This window comes from Macaca fascicularis, chromosome 8, assembly GCF_037993035.2.
Source record: "Macaca fascicularis isolate 582-1 chromosome 8, T2T-MFA8v1.1".
Lineage (NCBI taxonomy): Eukaryota > Metazoa > Chordata > Mammalia > Primates > Cercopithecidae > Macaca > Macaca fascicularis.
Genome location: NC_088382.1, coordinates 74,092,790 through 74,106,215, shown reverse-complemented (window position 1 = coordinate 74,106,215; position 13,426 = coordinate 74,092,790). Strand labels below are relative to the sequence as shown.

Sequence of the window (13,426 nt, the reverse complement as noted above, 5' to 3'; positions counted from 1 at the left end):
AGAAAAGCCATATGTAAAAGATAAGTAAAGTAGGCATTAAAAGGCAAGATACTGTAGTATTTAAATGTCAGTAATTTTTAATTAAAAATCTTATTTATTCTGCAAATACTTAATAATTCTTTGGTGTAATTAATCATGCAACTTTGTGCAAAATGTTTTATGACTTATAGCCAGAATGCATACTTTAAATTTCACATGAAAACTGGCCGGGCATGGTGGCTCACGCCTATAATCCCAGCACTTTGGGAGGCCAAGGTAGTTGGATCACTTGAGATCAGAAATTCAAGACCAGCCTGGCCAACATGGTGAAAACCCATCTCTACTAAAAATACAAAAAATAAATTAGCCAAGTGTGGTGGTGGGCACCTGTAATCCTAGCTACTCGGGAGACTGGGGCAGGAGAATCACCTGAAGCTGGCAGGTGGAGGTTATAGTGAGCTGAGATTTCACCACTGTACTCCAGCCTGGGTGACAGAACAAGACTCCTTCTCCAAAAATAAAATAAAATAAAATAGTAAATAGATACATAAATTTCATATGAAAACAAACATAGAAAAGTAAATATGTTTTTTCAAAATATACAAAAGTAACATCAATTATCTATTTATTGTGAGATATTTTGATAGTAGAAAAAGAAAACTCTTCTATGCTATATCAGGTAGTTTAACATTTTATTTTGAAAATATAATGTCACAAATAAAGACTTAATAACATTTTTAAATGCATTGCATCATGCCTCTCAACATAGCACTTGTAGAGAGCAGTAAGTGGCTTACAAATTCTCGTGTATAATGCAATTGTAGTGTTCATTCTATCAGTTCCAGCTTCTTTTTATGATCCATAATGTAATAATATGAAAAAGCTAGGTTACCATCTCCCAAAGTGTGTTCCTGGGAGTACACATCACAAGTGTTATCAGAAAAGGAGGTTCTATAAATAATGTTAATTACTGGGAACTTCCAATATATAAAAATTGTGCATTGTAAGTTTTCTAGCATATGACACAGTTTCTAGCTTGCTAAAATTATTTTGCAGTAGAATCTCTATTTTTTAGAAAACATATTTAACAATGCATACTTTAGGAAGACTGAACTAGAGAGTAAGTTAAATCCACTTCTGAAATATTAGTATTACTCGTCTTTAACTTTTTTTGGAGTTTTCACTAGTAGCAATGCTTTTACTAAGCATAGCATAGCTAAAGCCATCTTTTCTGTCTCCTTAGGTCACACTGTTACTTCATTTACTACTAATAACACTAACCAGCACTGAGGTATTGTTGATTCAAAACTGAAGAAATTAACTGATGATTCACTCTTTAGGTAACAGAACCTACCTGTACAAATAGCTTTACTGGATGGTGTGATGGCTCCATGAAATAGTATCCTGCAGGTGAGTGAGAAAGGAAGAGCAAGCATGCCTGTAGCTGATGGATGACTAAACCAAGAGTCTAATCGAGAGAAATAATTAAGTCTGCTTTTGCTTCTGGGGAGAGAGAGACAACTAAATCTGTCATGGGGTTTCAAAAACTACAAGGCAAGCATTGTCAAGAAAAAAGCAAAGCAGGTTATGAAATTTCAGCTTTTGACTTTAGATGCTGAATTGCTAATAATATGTAGGACTGAGTATATGTTACGCATATTTAATTTTTTTAAAAAAACCATGTGATTATAGCTACTGAGTTTCATAAGAAACATTTATTTCATGTTTTAAAAAATTATCCAGGTACTTCAATAAGCTGATTGATTATCCTCATCCCTTGGAAAAGTTTCCTCAAAGTTACCCCATATATTGTAAAATATTACAGCTTTAAATATTATTCTTTGGTACAGACTGATTAGGCAAGTCAGACTTCATAGTGATGATTTCCCGAAACATTTAGTGTCCACTGACCCAGTTTTCTTCATCTGTGAATGAGGATGCTGGGGAGGAAAAAAGAGAGGAATAAAACACAAACAAGGAGAGATTCTTAGGTAATTATTAGCCAGACTCTGCTGTGGCAGAGTCAAAGATAAAAATCACATGGTTCTTGCCCTCAAGGGACTTTCAATAAAGTAGGTGGAATCAAATACGACACAAAAGTAAGAATAGCATGCTATGAAAATCCAGAGAGAGGAATGATTGTGTACATGGGGGCTACTTGGAAGGGCTTTCTATAGGTATGATATAAATGACATGAAATTTGAATGATTGAAGGAGAAAAAGTTTAGACTAAACAAAATATCTTAGTTTGGGTTGCTATAACAAAGCGCCATAGACTGGGTGGCTTATAAACAGCAGAAATTTATTTCTTACAGTTATGGGGACTGAGAAGTCTAAGATAAAGGTGCCTGATCAGGGCTGCTTCCTGGTTCATAGAGAGCTGTCTTCTTGCTGTGTCCTCCACAACAGAGAGGGCAAAGGACCTCTGCTATACTTTTTTTTTTATAACGGCACTAATATGATTCATGAGGGCTGTCCTCATGACCTATTCACCTCCCAATGGCCCCACCTACCCTCTGATTCCATTGCCTTGGGGTTTAGGATTTCAACATATGAGTTTTGAGGGACACAAACCATATCACAACCCATAGAACAAGACACTAGTAATGTTGTCTTTCTCCTCATTTAGCTTGAGACTAAAGTAGCCTATGATTTGACGGTAAATTTCTCCAACTTTTGCCTTCTACTCTACACTGAAGGTATTTATTATTTTCTAGCCTAGACTGCTATCCCATCTGTCTCTACAAGGATTTTCTATTTCTGCTTAACCTATTCAGATTGACAATATTCCACTAAGCTTTTGGTGGCCTCACATCTCATGATGTTGCTTCTTGTATGGTATTGCCTGTACTTCCACTCTACTTTGCCTCTGCTTCTAAACATCTGGGACACTACTGCTTGCCTGGGAAGTCTAATTAGACAGGTGGTCATGGACTTGAGCAATAAAAAAATACCAGGAAAAGAGAGCTGTCTTCTAGGGAGAACTACTGTTGCATCTGGCCAAAAATCATGGCAAAGAAAAGGGACTAATGGTGTGAAATAAGGTCTGGAGGACAGATGGGAGCCCTCTCATGAAATTCTTGAATGTTTGTTTAGCTAAAATGTCAGAATTTTTTTGTAAGAAATGGGAGCATATTTAATATATTTTATCAAGGAAGTAATGTGCTCTAGATGTTTTTTATTATGAAGGTTAATTTGGTGGTTACGAATAAAGTGGATTGGCAACAGAACAGGCTCATGCAATAGTTAATAGAAGTTGATCTAGAGTCATAAAATTAGAAATAAGACAATTTTGGAGGTAAATCCATAGGATATTATGATAAATTAAAAATGAGTCTGAGGAAGAAGCAGCACTTATGTAATTCCTAAAAACTGTTGGATAATAACAGGAGTAATTGAGACCCAGCAGATAAAACTATTAAAGAGATACAGGGAAGTTCACGTGAAGGACATGGTTTAATGCCCATAAGAGGTGATGTGAAGTGGTAAGAAATAGGCTAAATTTGGAAAGAGAAGCTGAGGTTTGTGTCTCACCTTGGACAAATTGTAACTTTTGTGAATCTAATTTGTCTCAGATAATACCTCTCTTGCAGACTGGTTAAATGAATAATATGAAAGAGTTATGGAAGTTCCTTCACATAGTTGGTGCTTTACAAAATTCTGCCTGAAGTTCAATCTCTGGGTGGGAAGGGGCCTTTTAATTCCGGTTCAGCTAGATCAGGTACCCTTCCTATGCTTAAATATGTTCCCCAGCTTCTGTACTGTGGCCATTCTGCTCACACATGGACTCCTCCAGAGACAGAGAGCTTCACACCTTGCCGTTTAACTCATTTTGCCCTCAGACAGTCTTGTATGCAAACAGTTTTGTACATGATGTGAAATGTCTTCATAAAGACAGTTTAGGAAGTGTCGATTCTCAAACCTTACTGTGCATGAGCACTGCTCCAGCAACTTAAGGTCCCAGTGAGATTTGTGCTGTGTTCATCTGTGGAACTGCACAGGAATTTGTATTTTAAAGAGTTTTCTAAGTGATTCTGATGATGAAGTTCTTAGATAAACATTATCCCAGAACTTCCCCCAAATGTCCTATTTTGGCCTCCAAATGTTATATAGAATAAACTTATAATGATTCAAGAAAATTGCTAGTCAGTCTCCAGCGACTTTCTTTTCCAAGTATAGTGTGAAATCATATGTAAAAGTACTTTGGAAAAACAAAAGAAGCACATAAAATTACTTAAAATATTATCATGAGGTGGAAGAATATTTTAGTGAATGTATAAATTGCAATTCTTATCATCACAGTTAATATTTATTAATGGTTTCTATATGCCACCTGTATTGCATACCTTATTCTGCCTAACGTTCGTATTTCATTATTTTACCATTATACAGTTGAGAGTTAGAAAAGTTATCTTTCCCAAGGTCACAAAATGGCATGGCCAAATTTTAAACACTACATTTCATTGCCTTATTTAAAAACCAATGAGATTTTTTTTTCTTTTGTAGCCAAGACCATCCTCAAGGAGGTTAATGAATGTGGCACCACAAGAAAAATATGCATCAACATTGAAAAGTAAGATGAATTATTTTACCTGGTAGTATTTTTTTTGTTAATTATACTTTATTTGTTTACATTAATATCCTTATGTTGTCAGAGGTGCATTAAGACAATAACAGTTTTGCTCCGAAGAAAAAGTCATTGGTGCTTTCTCCTGGAATATTTTCCTATGACCTTAGTTCTCTAGAGAAGCTTGTGTGGTGAGCCTGTAGTAATGAGATTTGAGAGGTAATGGGAATGGAATGTGAAACAAGGGAAGAGTAGGGTACCGAAGATTCATAATCTGAAAATTTTGCTTTGAACTAGCTGGGACCAGAGTATCTACACATAAGGTCACACCAATTAATTCTGAATTTACCAAGAGTTGTTTTACATACTGCAAAGTTTAGAATAATAATATATATATGTGTATATATATATAAATAATTTTATTTTTACAATGGTATGCTTCTTTTCAAGTGTCTGCTTTTTAGAGACTTGAGTCAATAACAAATTAGAAAAAGTGACCTGACTTCTAATTTTTCAATTCTGAAATATTCCTATTGTGATGATTATTTTTATGGGGTAAAAGGGAACTGAGATCTAACCTTCTCAATCCTAGATAGATTTTAAAATCATTTGAAGAAATTCAATAATTATTCATGCTAAGATTTTATTGAAAACCAGTTATAATCAGAATTCCCAGATGATTTTAGTGTGTAAAGATGGGGTTGAGAACTACAACGTAACTCCATGTTTGGAGTCAAGCACAAAATTGGATCCAAAACTGGATCCTCCACACTTATTTATGAAAAACAAGAACAACAACAAAATGAAACTGAGCTATCAATAACTGTAATCATTAATAGAAGTACTGGCTATTGAGGGTAAACTGAACACTTTATTTGGGTCCACATAATAAATTTATAAGATTTATGTGATGAGGAAACTATTTTTAGGTAGAAATGTGAATGCTTCTCAGAGAAAGAAATGGTGCTCAGACAACTCTTGAGAATCTGAGGACAAAATTATCACTGAAACTTCACCTGGTAAAATCTAACTTTTTAATATCTTCATAGTAATGAATTAGAATTTATTTTAAACCTGATTCTTAAAAAGTTACAATTTTATTTATTGTTATAATTTTATAGAAGCTCTGTTTCTCACTATAAACTGTGTAAATTTTCTTGAGGAACTAGATTGTGGATATTTTTATCAAAATAAGTTAGCGTGGTTATTGCCCTGAGTCAGTTTCATGACCAAAGAAAGTTGGAAAATTGAAGAAAAAATAGAAAAGCTACATTATGTATTTGATTGATTCCTTCAGTTCACATTTGTGGGGGTTATTTTTGTTTATTTTTTTTTTTTGGCTTGTGAAGTTCTGGTCACAACATATTACTTAGCTTTACTGAAAATGAGAGTATTTTGGATATGCCAAAATCAAAATGGATTCTTCTACACATGATAGACTGCTTGTGGAAGTTGCTTTCAAGTCTTAGTTGAATGTTGAAACTTTAAAAAATATCTCACCAAGGTTTGCTTGAGTTAAACTTATGTGTACTAGCTCTTAGGCAACTGTTCACGTTGTGAACACATCCTAACTATCTCAGCATGCCAGTGGTACATCATAATGGCCACTGTAAAGTCACACAGCCTGGAATTATTTTGATAATGGGGAGCGGTTCCCAAGGGGTACCTGTGATTGACTCCCACAAAGCTAAGAACCGTCTCCACTGCTGAGAGCATTTGCTATGATGCACTCTTTAAGTGGTCACAAAAGGACGCTATGGGACTGAAAGGGTGTTTAGATTCTCTCTTGCCAAGAGCCATTTCTAGTTTCAGTGTCATTATGAAGACCCTTAATGCTCCCAGTCTTTTCCTCACATACATCCTTACTTTTGTTATCTACTTTTACCTCATTTATTGTCAAGGAAAACTGGTTTGGTACCATTTGATTTCCTAATTGTTAAACTTTGTTCCCATTTTTGTCATAGATTACCTCCTCCTCTTCCTCCCTTTCTCCTTTGCTTTTCCTTTTCTCCTTCTTTCCTTTCTTCCTTCTTTCTTTTTTCTCTTCCTCCCTCCAATTGCTGGTAGTAATTAGAATATGACTTAGTCTAGGAGTATCTATTGAATGCTTTAAGTCTACAGTACTGACACTTCCCGGTTGTTAGGTTTGTTTTGAAGGGCATAAATTGAGCTATTAGTTCAGAGTGTCTGAGCTTCTTTCCTTTTTTTTTCTGGTGCTTTTATCTAGCTTCTGACTTTTATATCCTTTTGCATCATTTTGCAAGGTTTTTATAAAGTCATCCCTTTGTGAAAATGTACTGCTTTGTTGAGTGTCGTGGAATTTTTATTGATTTGTGGTTCCTTCATCTTGGAACAAATCCTCAGTTACCTCAGATGATATATGTTTTGTGTTAGCATTCCTTTTATTATTTGCTATGTATGTTCTCTTTGACATTTTGATTTTTCATTTTTCAAGCAAAGGTTTTATCTTGAGTTCTCTGTGTAGTTTCCAATACTTTATGTTGGAATACTTTTCACTGAGGTTAAATTTTTTTTAAATAAAATTATTAATAGCCCTATGGCTCTTTCCTTAATTGGTACTATTGGGTAGAGTTTACAAAGCTTGTGACAGCTGGCTGTGTTTCTCTTTATATGGCTAATGATCTGGATTTGTCCCTTTTTTTTTTATTTTTTGGGGTATGTGTATGTGTGTGTGTGTGTGTGTGTGTGTGTGTGTGTGTGTGTGTGTGTGTTGAGATGGAGTCTCACTCTGTCACCCAGGCTGGAGTGCAGTGATGTGATCTCGGCTCACTGCAACCTCTGCTTCCTAGGTTCAAGTGATTCTTGTGCCTCAGCTTTCTGAGTAGCTGGGATTACAGATGCCCACCATCACACCTGGCTAATATTCATATTTTTAGTAGAGATGGGGTTTCATCATGTTGGCCAAGCTGGTCTCTTAACTCCTCACCAAGGTTAACTCCTCACCAAGTGATCCTCCCGCCTCGGCCTCCCAAAGTGCTGGGATTACAGGCGTGAGCCACTGCTCCCGGTCTGGATTTGTCCCTTTCTCTGATACTGCATCTTGACGCCTAAGTTGTTATGTAAGTCAAATGCCTTTTCTACATATTTCACAAGTTTGTTTTGAATCGTAAATGGTACATTATATGATAACTCTTTGTTGACTCTAAAGCACTTTGCAAAAGTGAAAGATTGCTATTACCTGAAGAAAATGCACAAAGATGTATTTTACAAATCTTAAATTTAAGCTTTTACAAATATCAAAAAATATAGTGAAATTATAGTGTTTTGTGCAACAAAAAAAAAAGAGAGAAAAAGATATATAAAAACTCAGAAAAATGAAAAAAGGTGAATAGTACTTTCTGAGAAAATGTCTAGAAATGGATTTGGATGTGATTCAGTTATAGTCTGTGATGACAAAATTCATGATAAGAAGCGGAGAAGAAATTTATGTGTTATTTTAAAGAATATTTCCTAACTAGAGAGAGATTATAGAAGAGATGAAGATAGCTGGAGCAGATATAGAGGAACTGGTAACAAAGTGATGACACATCTAAATGCACACATCCAGGAAAGTAAACAAGCTTTAGTCTAAGAGGAAAGCTTTCTTTTGAATTCTAATTTCATCTGGTTGAAGGCATACACCTAGCACATATGTAGACATTATTTAAAACTAAATGGTAATTTATTATGAACAGTAATTTCCTATTACTTAGGCATTACCTTCTGCAGAACTGTGTTTGGGCAAGCTGGTGAATGAGGAAAAGGCATGTGGGTAGGCTATCTCATGTTACTCTGTAAAGAGAGCATATTAGATGTAGTAGAAAAATACTAACATTAAAATTAAAAAGTTGGGTTTAAAGCCTAGCTTGTTCACTTTAACAATAAGGAATATTGACACAGAGCAGTGTTCCTCAAAGTTTTATGTGCAGGTGAATTGTCTGGAGATCTTGTTAAAATGTGGATTTAGATTCAGTAGGCCCAAGAGTCTCCCAGGGGGTGCTTGATGCTCCTGCTTTCCCATGGACCACACTCGGACTAGCAAAAGGCCAGAGTCTTTTATTTATTTGTGTTCTGCCACTCAGTTGACAAGCGCTAGCATTGAAATTCAGTATTCTTCGTATTACAGTCCACGAAATAGGCATTGACCAATCATAAACTTCTTTATTTTCCCTTGAAGTATGGATTCTCATCGATAAGCAAAAACAAATTCATAAAGCATTGCCCCTTATCATTTGTGTTCCATGTGTATGTTGAAACTCGATTTATGTAGGGTACATTTATTATATAATCTAACTGTAACACAAAATACATTCTAGGCACAAGAAAATTATGCTTTCACCTTTTGTACACCTGTAGTTCATTTACATAAAACAATTTGGTAGAGATTTTTCTAGTAATTTCTCCCTTTTTAAACTTTTTTTTTGAGTAAATTTATATAACATAAAATATACAATTTTAACTATTTTAAAGTGTACAATTCAGTGGCTTTTAAGACATTCACAATGTTATGCAACTATCACTATTATCTAATTCTAGAATAGTTTTGTCATTCCAAAAAGAATTTCTGTACTCACTAAGCCATCACTCCCTGTTCCCTCTTCCCCTAGCCTCTGGAAAACATGCATATTATTTTGTTTTTGTTGATGTGTCTATTTTGGGCATTTTATAAATATGAGACCACACAATGTGTTGCCTTTCGTATCGGATTTCTTTATCACTTAAGAAATTTTCGAGATTGATACACATTTTGGCATGTATCATTACTTCATTTTTGTGGTTGAATAATATTCCATTTTATCAATAACTGTATTTTGTTTATTCCTTAATCAGTTGGTAAACATTTGGGTTCTTTTGTTTGTCAACTATAATGAATAATGTTGCTAGAATAGTTGTGTGCAAGTTTTTGTTTGTTTGTTTGTTTCGTGTGCAAGTTTTTATGGGGACATATATTTTTATTTATCTTGGGTATATACCTAGAAGTAAAATTTCTGGGTCATATTGTAGTTCTATGTTTAACTTTATTAGGAATCACTAAAGTGTTCTCCAATGTAAGTGTCACATTTCAAATTCCCACTAACAATGTTTGAGTGTTCCATTTTCTTTACATTCTTATCAACACTTATTATTTTCTGTTTTTTCATGTTGATTGATTTTTTTAAACAGCCATCCTAATGCAATGGTATCACATTGCGGTTTTGATATGCATTTCCCTAATGACAATGATGTTAAATATCCTTTCCTATGCTTATTTTCCATTTGTATATCTTCTTTGGAGAAATACCTGTTCAAGTCTTTTGCTCACTTAAAAAAATATTTATTTTTGTTATTTTAATAGCTTTGGCAGTACAAGTGATTTTTGGTTACATGGATGAATTCTATAGTGGTGAATTCTGAGATTTTAGTGCACCTGCCATGCAAGTAGTGTACATTTGATATGGTTTGACTGTGTCTCCAACCAAATCTCACCTTGAATTGTAATAATCCCCACATGTCAAGGGTGGAGCCAGGCGGAGATAATTGAATCATGGGGGTGGTTCCCCCATACTGTTCTTGTGGTAATAAATAAGTCTCATGAGATCTGATGGTTTTATACATGGGAATTTCCCTGCACAGGCTCTCTTGCCTGCCACCATGTAAGATGTGACTTTGCTCCTCATTTCCTTTCCACCATGAGTGTGAGGCCTCCCCAACCATGCAGAACTGCGAATCAATTAAACCTCTTCCCTTTATACTTTACCCAGTCTCGGGTTGTGATGGTTAATACTGAGTGTCAACTTGATTGGATTGAAAGATGCAAAAGTATCGATCCTGGGTGTGCCTGTGAGGGTGTTGCCAAAGGAGATTAACATTTGAGTCAGTGGGCTGGGCAAGGCAGCCCACCTTTAACATGGGTGGGCACCATCTAATCATTGGCCAGCAAATATAAAGCAGGCAGGAAAATGTGAAGAGGTGAGACTGGCCTACCCTCACAACCAATAGCTTTCTTTCATGCTGGATGCTTCCTGCCCTCCAACAAATCAGACTCCAAGTTCTTCAGTTTTGCAACTTGGACTGGCTCTCTTTGCTCCTCAGTCTGCAGAAGGTCTCTTGTGGGACCTTGTGATTGTGTGAGTTAAGTATTAAGTATTATTTATTAAGTATTATGTATTATTTTATTAAGTTTATTAAGTATTAAGTAAAAGATATAATCTGTCTATCTATCTATCTATCTATCTATCTATCTATCTATCTATCTCTCCCATTGGTTTTGTCTCTCTAGAGAACCCTGACTAATACAGACTTTGGTACTGGGAGTGGTTCTAGAAGAACAGAATATTAAGAATTGAATTCCTTCATTGGTTTTGAGGTTTCTGGAGTTGACTGTTTAATATGATTAGACCCAAAAATACTGAAGACTGTACTTCTAATAGTATGGAGAACACTGATAGTCCTTGGCATGAACTATTTATAGAGTTATGCAAAATAAATGCATTTGACACTCCTGATTCTTTGCTCATGAGAGGCAAGGAGTTTAGTGACTTTATACATAATACCTTAGGCCATATGTGGAGAACCAAGAAACATAATGAAGCAGATTGGTTGTTCCTAAGTTCAGTGGAAAGATGAATGAAAAAAATTATAAACTCAGGGATTCTATTTCCCAGCTTCAAAGCAGAAACTGAGCCTCAAATCTGCTAAGATTGTCTTGAGTGAGTCTTTTCTCCTGTAGAAAAAGACCTGAAATTGAAAAAACAGACACGAGCTCTTATCATGCAAGTGACTGACTTGTAATGAAAGGTGCCTGCACAGTTTTTCCAGGTGTCTACTATTAAAATGAGGGCATTGATTCAAAAAGAATGGGACCCTGCAACTTAGAATGGGGATATGTGGGAGGACCCTGATGAAGCTGGGGCACTGAGTTTGTAAACTCTGATGAACCTTGTTTGCCAGAAAAAACAGCTTTCCCATCCCCAGTAGTGGCAACATTCCCTTCCAGACCCATGCTGCCATTAGCCTTTCCACCTTTGTCTGAGAAGATAAACCCTGTGCTGCCTAAGGCAACAGTGATAGCCTCCCCTGAGGCAGTGGACAGGCAAGATAATGTTGATTCTCCTCAGGAGCCACCCCCAACACCCATGTTTGCTTCTAGACCTATAACTAGACTAGAGTCCTTGTGGACCCTTAGAGGTGAGGTTGAGAGTGTGACCCATGAAAAGGTGTGCTATACTCGAAAATAACTGCTTGAGTTTTCTAGTCTATAGAAACAGAAATCTGGAGAACAAGCATGTGAATAAATATTAAGGGTGTGGGATAATGGTAGAAGGAACATAGATTTGGAAAAGGTTGATTTTTTTTATTTGGGCCCACTAAGTAGGGACTCTGCATTTAATGTTGCAGCCTGGGGAGTTAAAAAGGGTTCTAATAGTTTATTTGCTTGGTTAACTGAAATGTGGATTAAAAGCTGGCTCACTATGGGAGAGCTAGAAATGCCTGATCTCTCTTGGTTTAGAGGAGAGGAAGGGATCCAAAGGCTTAGGGAGATTGGGATGGTGGAGTGGATTAGTCACTTTAGACCTACTCATCCCAGCTGGGAGGGTCCAGAAGATATACACTTGACCAACACGCCATGCAAAATAGATTTGTGAGAGCAGCCCCTACATCTTTTAAGAGCCCTGTAATTGCTCTTCCCTGTATGTCAGATCTAACAATGGGAACCACAGTCACTCAACTACAGAATTTAAATACAATGGGAATAATTGGATCCCAAGGTGGCAGGGGCCAAGTGATGACACTCAACCATCAAAGGCAAGGTGGGCATAGCTACCATAATGGACAGCAGAGTCAAAGTGCCAATCAGAATAGTCTGACTTGTGTTGAGCTCTGGCATTGGCTAATTAATCATGGTGTTCTTAGAAGTGGAATTGATAAAAAGCCTACTGCATTCCTACTTAATTTATATAAGCAGAAAACTTCTAGGTTGAATAGACAAAGCACTAATTTGGATTATAAAAACAGAGAATCACTATCCCACAATCAATCTCCAGACTTGAGCCAGTTTACATACTCAGAACCCCTTGAATGAAAGGGATGCTGGGTCCCCTGAAGAAGGACTCCCCTACATTACCAACAATTTATGCAGTGAATCTTTCTCCCATCCTTCCTCAAGGAGACCTGAAGCCTTTTACCGGGATGACTGTGCATTGAGAAACGGGACATGATCAGACATTTCGAGGACTACTGGACATTGGTTCTGAGCTGATGTTGATTTTATGGGACCCAAAATGTCATTGTGGTCCTCCAGTTAAAGTATGGGCTATGGAGGTCAGGTAAATAATGGAGATTTACCTGAGGTCCAACTTCCAGTTGGCCCAGTGGGTCCCTGGACTCATCCTGTGGTCATTTTTCTAGTGTCAAAATGCGTAATTGGCATAGACATATTTGGTAGCTGGCAGAACCCCCACATTGGCTCACTGTCTGGTAGGATGAGGGATATTATGGTGGGAAAGACCAAGTGGAAGCCATTAGATCAGGCTCTATCTAGAAAAATCATAAATCAAAACCAGCATTGCATCCCTGGAGGGGTTGTGGAGACTGCTGCCACCGTCAAGGACTTGAAAGATGTGTGTGTGGGGGGGGGGGGGGGGGGAGGGTGATTCCCACCACATACCCTTTCAACTCTCCCATTTGGCCTGTGCAGAAGACAGATGGATCTTGGAGAATGAAGTGGATTATTGTAAGCTTAACCAAGTGGTGACTCCAGTTGCAGCTGCTATACCAGATGTGGTTTCATTGCTTGAGCAAATTAATAAATCTCCTGGTACCTGGTATATAGCCATTGATTTGACAAATGCCTTTTTCTCCGTTCTTGTCCATAAGGCCCACCAGAAGCAAAAAAGGCCA

The 13,426-nt window shown here is 36.7% G+C and overlaps 1 long non-coding RNA gene across 2 annotated transcripts in view; it reads left to right on the top strand.

Annotated features, from left to right (window-relative positions):
- LOC123575211 (uncharacterized) overlaps positions 1 to 13,426 on the top strand; it is a 294,383-nt gene that overhangs the window by 129,898 nt on the left and 151,059 nt on the right. Inside the window, exons 1-2 of one of the 2 annotated variants that reach the window (XR_006700392.3) lie at positions 1,084 to 1,389; positions 4,486 to 4,552. This is a non-coding gene — a long non-coding RNA (uncharacterized lncRNA). Of the gene's footprint in view, positions 1 to 1,083; positions 1,390 to 4,485; positions 4,553 to 13,426 lie in introns of those variants that run through there. The other variant, XR_012416451.1, reaches the window with a different exon arrangement.